The sequence below is a fragment of the Furipterus horrens genome, unplaced genomic scaffold, assembly GCF_987537825.1.
Source record: "Furipterus horrens unplaced genomic scaffold, mFurHor1.1.pri manual_scaffold_11, whole genome shotgun sequence".
In the NCBI taxonomy this organism is placed as follows: domain Eukaryota; kingdom Metazoa; phylum Chordata; class Mammalia; order Chiroptera; family Furipteridae; genus Furipterus; species Furipterus horrens.
The window spans coordinates 49,914,677-49,925,264 of NW_028327181.1; the positions used below are offsets into that span (position 1 = coordinate 49,914,677).

At 39.5% G+C, this 10,588-nt stretch overlaps 1 pseudogene across 1 annotated transcript; it reads right to left on the reverse strand.

Moving 5' to 3' along the window:
• Positions 1–454: 454 nt before the first annotated feature.
• Positions 455–10,333, reverse strand: LOC149997540 (Golgi apparatus membrane protein TVP23 homolog B-like; annotated as a pseudogene). Its single transcript, XR_016507230.1, has 4 exons — positions 10,157–10,333; positions 5,281–5,370; positions 4,195–4,326; positions 455–466 (listed from the first exon to the last, which is right to left on the reverse strand). The product of XR_016507230.1 is annotated as a Golgi apparatus membrane protein TVP23 homolog B-like (transcript).
• Positions 10,334–10,588: the final 255 nt, after the last annotated feature.

The window sequence follows — 10,588 nt, forward strand, 5'->3', positions numbered from 1 at the left end:
AAACTGTATTTAGGAGTTAAAACAAGCAGACTATTTGCTTACAATGGTGTAAACCAGAGAAAGCCAGATATCAAGATCTCCCTCCCGCTAAGATATAAACAGCAAAAACGCTTTTTAAAGGCAAATAAGCTGGTACCAATAAATACAAAAAGGGCTGGCTGTCAAGAGAGAGCCCGCTCGGTGTTGCTCTGTATAGCCCCTAACTGTCCAAGAAGCTCTAAGAAAGAAATTTACTAACCACCACCCCTAACAACTTAGAGGCAAAAGGCCAGAGGATACAGAAAACCCGAAGAAAAAATGCAGAAACAGATGTGAGAGCAGAAGCCCCTTCCAACCAATAAAAACCCAACAGAGGCAGGAAAATGCCTGCAGCTTGACATGTGATGCCCTCCCCCCTCCAGGGAGGGGGAGCAGGGACGGAGGAGGAGCAGCAGCACAGAAGTACCACCAGTCATCAGCCGATGCCCTTCAGAGAGCACAGCGGCAAGAAACTCATGAAGAGCCTGGGTGATGCCATCTCCCGCCCTGTGGCCCTAACGTGAGCGCAAACCACTGTCACATGGCCTTTGCCGGCTGTCTTAGGGAAGCGGAGCCACTGCTACAGAAAGACTGGGCTTTTTAGTTTGCGGTAGCCCCACCTGTTTCTCTTTTCTTTATTTCCATCGTTTCAGGAGATATATCAGCAAAAATAATGCTCTGATGGCTGTCTGAGATTTTACTGTCTGTTTTCTTCTAGGATTTTTATGGTTTCAGGATTTACACTGATGTCTTTTATCTATTTTGAGTTTACTCTTGTTACTGGTGTAGGTGACCTAGTTTCCTTTTTCTGCATGTATTTGTCCAATTTTTCTAAACGTTTATTGAAGAGATACCAATTTGAAAGAATACATACACTATGTTCACAGCAGCATTATTTATAATAACCAAGATCTGGAAACAGCCCAAGTGCCCATCAGGAGATGAGCAGATAAAAAAGTTGTGGTGCATTCACACAATAGAATACTATACAGCCATAAAAAAGGAAAGCTTCCCTTTTACAGTAGCATGGTTGAATCTGGAGATTATTATGCTAAGTAAGCCAGTCAGAGAAGACAAATACAATATGGTCTCACTTATATGTAGAATCTAATGAACAAAATTAACTGACAAAACAGAAACAGAGGCATGGATACATGGAACAGACTGGAGGGGAGCGGAGAGGAGGGAGACTCGATGAAAGAAAGTGGTGAAGAGATTAGCCAAAGACACATACACATGCATGACCCATGGACAGAGACAGCAGTGTGGTGATGGACAGAGGGACTGGGGAGCTGGGCCTGGGAGCAAAGGGAGGAAAATGGGGATATCGGCAACCATGTCAACAATAAAAATAAAGGAGAAAAATAAGAAAGACTGGGCTGACCTTCCCAGATGGACAGTAAAGCCCCAGCCCAAAGGAGCCCACTATTCTCTCCCTTGCACGCTCCACTCTTACCTTGTATCATTATCTTTCTAGACACCTTGCTCTCTCATTTACTGCGTGCCCACATTATCCTCCACTGAGAACATAAGCTCTGTCAGGGCAGTCACCTTATTTATCCAGCCCTTAACAGTATCTCCAGTGCCAAGAACAGGTCTGGCATATAGAAGACTCTTAAAAATATCTGCTGAGTAAATAAACAGAAGAAAACCAAGAGGTCGAAGCAATTAAAGATGGTAGATAAGAACAGATAAAAGTGATCCAACAGAGATAACACCTCAGAATCAGAGAGACCAAAAAATAGAACATAAATTTAAAGACTTGACAGAACACAATTTTCCTGATTCAAAGCAGAACCTGTGCCTGCATATTAGAGGCACACAGTTTCCAGAAAAATCAATATAGAATGACAAACACGAAGACATTTTGGTACAATTTTAAAACCTCAAGAATAATTTAAAAATTATTTGTCTAGGGAAAAAAATGATTCACTCACTTACATGGAGGTTAAGTAAGCCTGGCCTCAGATTTCTCTGCAAAATTCAATCTAAGAAAATAATGAAGTAATGCCTCCTAAATGACAAGAACCTGTGACCCAAGAATATTCATCTAGCCAAGTTGGCGTTCAAGAATAAAATCAATAGACTCATTCTTAAACATGACAGAGCCAAAGGAAAACAACACCTATACATTTTTGGAAAACAATCACCCAACAATGAAATTTAGCTAACCATACAGGAGGTAAAAGGAAAAGCTGCAATATAAAGATCGAATCAATGTATTTAAAAATACTGTAGATCAAAGACTGAACAGCCAGTCAGAAATGTCATTCAAAAGGTAATTGTTCCAAACCTTGACAACAAGAATAACACTGGAACAAACAAAACTCAGGCGACAGAAAGGGACTATTTCATTTCCTTTCTAAATAAAGCCTGTTAAGTAAATAAACAGCTTTAAGTGTACTAGGTAAAATAACTAAAATAAGACTATGTAATCAAGATTTTGGAAGTCAAAAGTTATACACAGATTTTCAAATGCATTGGGGGGGTCAGCACCCCTAACTCCCATGTTGTTCAAGGGTCAACTGTATAATCAACAAAAATACAGAGGTGGAAGCAGGGAGGAAAGGTGCGAGAACCCTTGAGTGTTAACTTGACCATCTCCATACCATAGCAGGAAATCAATGGCTATTAAATACATTTCCTAATTCATGAAAGAAGGTATGATAGAAACATATAATACAGATAAATACTAGAAAAACTAAAAGTAAACAATAAACCTTCCAAACTGCAAAAAAGAAAGTGTTTATGTATATGTACACACAAAGAAAAAGAGAACCTATATAGCAAAACGGGGACAAGAAAATAATAAAAAATGGGGGAAAAAAAAAAAACATAAGTAAAGCCAAAATATATCTGCTATCAATAGTTAAATGAGACAAAGTTAACTATTAGAAGAACAAGACTCACAGTTTGGGGCAAGTAACAGATCACGTTTTTGAAAGATGGTAGCAACAGTATCTCCTGTTTCACATCCTCTCCCAGACCTTCTTTAACCCCTCTCCCCATCAAGGTGGAAAGCCGAATTCCCATTCTCTTGAATATGAATAGGTGGCAAAGTGATGCTGTGACTTCTGAGGCTAGGTGGTTATTATGGGCTGAATCATGTCCCCTAAAAGTGCCTACGTTGAACTCCTTACCCCAGTACCCCCAATGTGATTATATTTACAGATGGGGTCTTTAAAGAGGTAATTAAAATAAGATGAGGTCACCAGTGCGGGCCCTAATCCAATATGACTGATGGCCATATACGCAGAGGAAAAGAGGACACAGACACGTGCAAAGGGAAGACCACGTGAGGACAAAGGGAGAAGACGACCATCTACAAGCCAAGGAAAGAGGCCTCAGAAGAAACTACCCTGCCTACATCTGAAGGCAAATATCACTCAAAGCTCTGGACAGGCTTCCAGGCTCTAGAACTGTAAGGAAATAAGTGTTGTCTAAGCCGCCCAGTCTGCAGTACGTTGTTATGGTAACCCGAGCACACTCATTCAGGTGTAAAGGGTAACTCAGACTGTGAGCTGGAATTCTCTTAATTGGAGCTTGACCCTCCAGTAAGCAGCCTAACTGCCACGGGGCCACCAGGCTATGAGAAAGCCCAGGACGTATGTCCAGGCCGCACGGGCGGCCACGGGACTCATGCAGAGGAGACACCTTACAGCTCCCAGCCACACCAGCCACGGCTGCTGGCCAAATGCAACTATGAAGGATCCCCAGCCAGAGCTTCCAGACAAGCCCTTTACGATGACTGCTGATGTTTTAGGACACTTAAGTTTTGAGATTTACTATATAAGCAATAGATAGCCAGAAAAGGTTAGCAACCAGTATTTTCAAAAAGACTACTCTGTTAGTTACAAATTAAACTAAACATGTTTGTTTGGAGTTTACTGAACATCCTCATCCAACAGGATAATAATCTGATAAACACGGTCATCTCTATATAAGGGGATTCAACTAAAATTCTACTAGGCACCTGCAGAATTGGTGAAATGGGATCTTTAACAGGACTCTGCTCACCAATATTTAAAAAGTAGAGCTAGTAAATCAATCGTGGGAAATACATGATCAAGCTGCCTATTCAACACAGGCCCCTAGTGTTAACCTACATGGCTGCTTACTATGATCGTCCCTTAGGCATCTTAATGGATTATTCACTAGTTCTGCCCTGATACTCACCAGCCACTTCACTCTGAAGGAGAAGAGAGCACTGAAGGCAAATATCACTCAAAGCACTGGACAGGCAATAAGTCCTAACCAGAAGATTCTCGATTCAGCCTCTGAAACAGTTTTATTCTCTTGAGAAGATGCCTATAAAAGAACATGAATTTAATAATCAATATTTTGTGATATTCACTAGTAAGAAGTTTAACATTTTTGATGAAAAACATCTTACCCTCAAATTCAAATAAATTAACACAGATAACCCAAGTCCTAAATCACAAACCCCCACCTCCACCTCCATCCAACACCCCAAAAAACAGTAGATCTACCACTACTGTAATTTTAAGAACTGGTTTTAATATACTTTGTTTTAAATCAAGAATTTTGCAGTTTCAGGGCAGAGCAGACAGTTTAAGGATGGTCTGATAGGCTTCTATTCGATTCTTCTTACATTTATACTGTTTATTCATAGGGAAGGATCAAGGAAATCAAGTCTCTACTCATCCTAAAAGGTCAAGTCAGGGTCCAGTAAAAAAAAAAAAAAATGGAATTAAGGGATTCTGGACAATGACCAGAGTATCTTAGGAATTTAAAAGAGTAGTGAGTTGTTTATTCAGTAGATTTTATAACACAAAGGAACGCAGGCTCACTGAGCACACTGCTGCTTTCTGAGAAATACCTGTCAAGGCATTCTAAGCAGGTCAGCAATATCATTGGAACTGTCTCCAAGAATTTTGTCCTCTGCCACCCAAACCGATTGCCACAGGAAAACAATGTTCACCATAGATAAGCAAACCACCGAAACAGACCAGAGCCCCCTAGGGCCCCTGAAGGTCCGACTTCAAGAACAGATTGCTCTGATCAATTCAGACTGCAATCCTTCTATTTCTTTTTCCTGCCTTCTTCCTATACACACATTGTTTCTGGTCTGAACTAGTCAGAAAAATGTGATTAGTTGTAGAAGGCTGTCTGGTTTAGTGTTGGCATGTCAAATGTTTGGGGTAGTACTTTTAATCTTAAATACTTCATCTGTAAATATTAAAATGTAATCTATACCTAACTTAATGAATGACACTCAAAAAACAGGGAGGGGGAGTTTACCTTCCTGGACTCAAACACCCAGTGACTTTTTCCATCTTCGCCAATGTGATTCCACCAACGCAGGCCAACCATTAATCTACCTGTGACATTCTGGGAAAGATTAATACACACACATGAATTTTAAAAACATTATCTGAAGACCTACCGTAAGGTCATGTCTCAGTGTAACCTCTCACAAACAGAGCAGCATCAGCGTTACCGCCATAACATTCAGTTTTCCACGGTGACACACCAGGCCTGGACAGAAGAACAAACAAGACGGCAACGGCAGGTCGGCAGGGGCGGAGGTGACAGAGCAGGCCTCTCCAGAAACGTCACCCGCCCCTCTTCCCTCATGAACTCCTGTCCTTTCTCCGGCTCCCGACCGTGTTCCGAGACCCCTTGCTCTTTAGCTGTTCTCACCTATTTTTCCTATATATCCTGACTGGAGCTACATATATTTTACAGCTGAATGTCGCTAAAAATGGTTGTCACGGACTGAATGTTTATGTGTCCCCAAAGTTTATATGTTGAAGCTCTACCCGCCACCATGTAATATTAGGATCAGATGAGGTCATACGAGAGGAGCCCTCCTAAATGGGATTAGCATCCTTGTAAGAATCAAGAGAGAGCTTTCGCCCTCTCTCTGCTCTCCACCAGTGAGGATACAGCAGAGGCCAGGGTCTCAGGAGGGGGTCCCCACCAGAAGTAACCATGCTGGCACCCTGACCTTAGATTTCCAGCCCACAGAACTTGGGAAATAAAGTCCTGTAGTTTGTAAGCCACCAGTCTACTACCGTAGTGTGCTGCATTACCGAACATGCTAAGTACTGTGAGGGGGGAGCGTGGGCCTTAGTAGTCTAACAGGGAAATACGATCTAGTCAGGAATCAGAAAATGTCTCCGAGGAATCGACATTTGGAATGAAATTTAAAGGACAAGTAGGAATCAATAATGCAAGAAATTTTTAAATCAGCGGTGTTCACTAATAGATTCAGGGGTTCTGTGAACTTGGATGGGGAAAAGTGTGTCTTCATTTTCACTAACTTCTGGCTAAAATTTAGTTTACCTTTAAATTACGAATGTAGACAGTTAACCACAGCAGAATTAACAGTACCTGTGGTTTTGTCACAATAAAAAACAGTTTTTCATATTGTACTGGACTTGTTGCAGATATCACAAAATACTGTTTATGCTCATCACTGCTTTCAAAGTCATTACACCCGCTCCTAGATCCCGCTATTGAATGCCTGAATAAAGTACATACTACTAAATTAGAAATTTGCCTTTTTAATGTTTTCATATTTCAATATAACTTAGTGATACTTAATGTATTTTATGTATTTAAAAACACTACTGATAGCACAAGAGGAATCCATGGCACAAAAAAGATTAGGAATCCCTGAGTTCAGGCAATGTGTAAATGGAAATATGACACGTACGTAAGCAGGCACGGAAGCCCTTAGGAAGAAAGTCAAATCTATGGGTTTACGGGACTTGGTGATTACTTGACATGGGGTACAAAGAAAACAATCCATATATTTTTGGTTTTCTCTTGTGAAAAAAACAACTTGATTCAAGGCCCTATGAAAGGGAACGTGGTGGAAGAGCAGCATTTGGGGGGCTGGAAGAGGACAAGGAATATTTCACACATGTTGAATCTGAGGTGCTCTCAGAAAGCCAAGTGAAAACACCAAGAAGACAGACGGACAGGTGTGGAGCAGCAAGGACAACCCTGACCCGGAGATACGGATCTGGGAGTCAGCCTGGCTTCAAGATAAGCAGCTGAACTCAGAAGCGCAGATGACAGTGCTTTGGAAAAGAGCAGAGAACAAAAGGAGGAGCCTTCGAGACTGATTAACTTTGTAGAAATGCTAACATTTATGGGCTAAGTAAAAGAGAAGAGCTGGCAAAGAACGAGACCCCCCAGAGGTCTCTTTATTGGCATTTTCAAATAACGGCTCTTAAGACTATTTCGTCCTCCATTTTCCCATTTTCCAATTCTTTACTTTCCACTTTTACCAATGTGAGTTTATTTTCCTAATTTCTCTCAAGCTTACTGCTTTTGTTTTAAAGCTTCTGGACCTGCCCTGGCTGCTTGGCTCAGTTGGTTGGAGTATTGTCCCGTACGCCAGGTTCCATACCTTGTCAGGGCACATACCTAGGTTGTGGGTTCGATCCCCAGTAAGGACGTGTACAGGAGGCAACCGATCAATGTCTGTCTCTCTCCCTCCCTCCCTATCTAAAATCAATAAACATATACTCAGCTGAAAATTAAAAACAAAATTTAATTTATAAAAAACTTCTTGACCTCTATTTAATAATAAAAGCCTTTAGTCTATTTTTTTCCCTCTGAATTCAACTTCAGACACATTCTACATTGCGTGCAGATGATCACTGTCATTACGTATCAATAAGCTATTATTTATAGTTTTTAAATGTCATTTGGTATAATAATCGATATTATCTGTGGTTTTTGTTTCCTTTTTAAGCCAAGAGATTTCGCAGGTTGGCTTTTTAAAATTCCAGTATTCACAACCATTTTAAATTAATTTCTAGTTTTGTTGCACTGGGCTAGAAAATGTAGCTACTCTGAGCAATTTATTTCAATTTTCTTTGTAGTGACATCTAATTAATTTTTGCAAATGTTGCACAGAAACTGAACTGTCATTAAATTATCCTTGTACATAAAAAGTTCCAAATACTGCTATTAAATTGACCTTGTTATTTCATTCAGATCCTTTAGACCTTCCTTATTTTTTGTTGCTTCGATCAGAGACAGTGTCTTCTTAGACCCCAACACAATGTTCCCTCCATTGCTTCTAATGTTTCTAAGTTTTTTACTAGACAGTTTGACGTAATGTCATTCTGCGGATAAGCCTCACTGTGATTTATAAAATGGCCTTTTTGCTCCATTGAATGCTGTCTTGCTCCCTTTTCTATTTTCTCTAATGATAATATTCTACTGCCAACTTTCCTTTTGTTTGAAGTGGTCTGATGTTATCTTTGCCTTTTATACTTTCTCTAATGTCATGATTTTAGTTAGAACTTTTTGGTTGGACTTCTGATTTCTGACCCAATCTTTAATAAGAGAGTTTAATCAAATCACATTTACTATTATAACTAATTTGCTACCACTTCCATCAGTCACCTTGTATTATGCCTTTATAAGCTATGTTTTAGTTGCTCTTACCTTCTCTAACATCATGGAAGATACACAATTTATTTTGTTTTACTAATAGTTACCATTGTATTTTAAAAACTATTATTAAACCTTTTTTACTCTGTCAGAGTAAGGAATAAAACAAAAGCACCATATAGGCTCTAACAGTTAAATTTTTTAAAAGATTTTAATTTTTTCTTTTTAAAACTATTTTACTTTTTAATGATTCTATCTCTTCTTTTGACAATTATATAAAGATTCATAATAATTATGACACAGGTATGTCCTTACTAGGTTTGGAACCCTGCCTACCCCCTTCCTCAAGTTCACTTAACAATTTCCCCATCTTGACTTTTTAATTGCGCTTCACATAGGAATGGTTTGGATAGTTGTCTTTGCCACAGATAAAAGGGTGACATTTTTAAGCCCTCATTTAAAAAAAAGAAAAAAAAGCACTCATCAGAAAACATACTTTTTGGCCACATTTTAAAAACCCTAAACCCAGAAGGATTAATTATAAGAATTTGGAAATCACAAAAAAGAACTGAGTGAAGGCCATGTTCTATGTGCTCAACAGAAATTACGCAAAGAAAAAGGAACATTCCTCAAAGACAAAATTGTGACCAGGATACAGTAAACACTTCAGAGCATAAAGCAACAGAAGAAATTCAAACAAAAACAAGCCAAAGAAGAAATGTACAAAGAAAAGCCTAAAGAAAACAGACTTGCGCAATCTTCCTTCTCAGCATGTTGTGGCCTATGGAAACTGGCGACCAGCAGGCCAGTCACCTCTGATACCTGTAAGAATCAAAAGGTCTAAAACGGCTGGGTTGGTGGGTGTGACCAGACTTGTAACATCTTACAGGCCCTTGAATTGATATACATCTCTCTGAAATTACAAAATTAGCTTTTGCTTTTTTTTCTCCTTTGATTCTTCCCCTACCATTTTGCTATGAAAATTTCCAAAGACACAGACAAGTCTAGTTTTACAGTGAACACACAGGGTCTTCAGTTAATATTTTAAAAGTTACTATATCACATATCCATCTATCTATGTACTTATCCATCTGTCCATCCCTCTACCATTGCCTCTGAGTTTGAAACCGTTTCTTAATGCTCCTCTCTAGCCTCTACAACAAGATTTCTCAACTTTAGCACTACTGACATTTTGGGCTAGATAATTCTTTGTTGTGGGAACTATCCAATCTGTGCAGCTAAGATGTTCAGAAGCATCTCTGGCCTCTACCCACTAGCTGTTTCAAATAGCACACTTTCCCCACCTCGGTTGTGATAACCAGAAAGTCTTCATACAGTGACATATGTGCCTGGGGCGCAAAACTGGCCCTGGTTGAGAAGTACTGCCCTAGAGCCTTCACAAAGGATGGGTACTCCTGAAGTATTTGTGAACAAACTATCCTGGGGTCTTCCAGGAAATCATACATGGGACAGCTGGAGGTGACCCTGAAGCAAAACTGGTAACCTGGATTAGAAACAGTATGTAGGGTCTGCAGCTTCTAGTCACATTTATTTGTATAATTTTAAAGCTGATGTAGGCTGGCATAAGGCACAGGCAAGTGAGTAGAATAACCTACATGTGATCTGATACACCTGGCCCTTTAACAAAAAGATAGTTTAATGCAAATCCAAATGCTAAGTTTCATTTTCTTTTTTACTGTTCATATACCATTCTATCTCATCATATTAAATGGTTTCAAATAAAAATAATGAAACCTACCTTGACTGCCCAAAAGTCACATGACAACAACAAGATAATCGTCACCATACAGGCAATAAAGCTGCTGCTGAACAATTCACAGAGAAGATAGACTACAATTGCACTGACTCGGAAGAATAAATGAAAAAATGATGCCATTGGATGTCTGAAAACCAAAACATAAAAAAAGAAATGCAATTACATTTCAGACAGGTATTGCGGATATAGATGAAAAATGCTTGAGCCATAGCATAACCACGCAGTTTGGTCAAAATAAAAGAGATGACTCGGGGAAGAAGAAACCACAGACCTCTCCTTTTTTTCCAAAGTCCCATTATTTGACCAAGCCCTGCAGTCACAGCAAATACACTATGTAAACATGACTTTAACACGTCATTGAACATAAACTTTTACAAAATATGTAAGAAGAAACTTTACCAAGCTTGGAGAAAT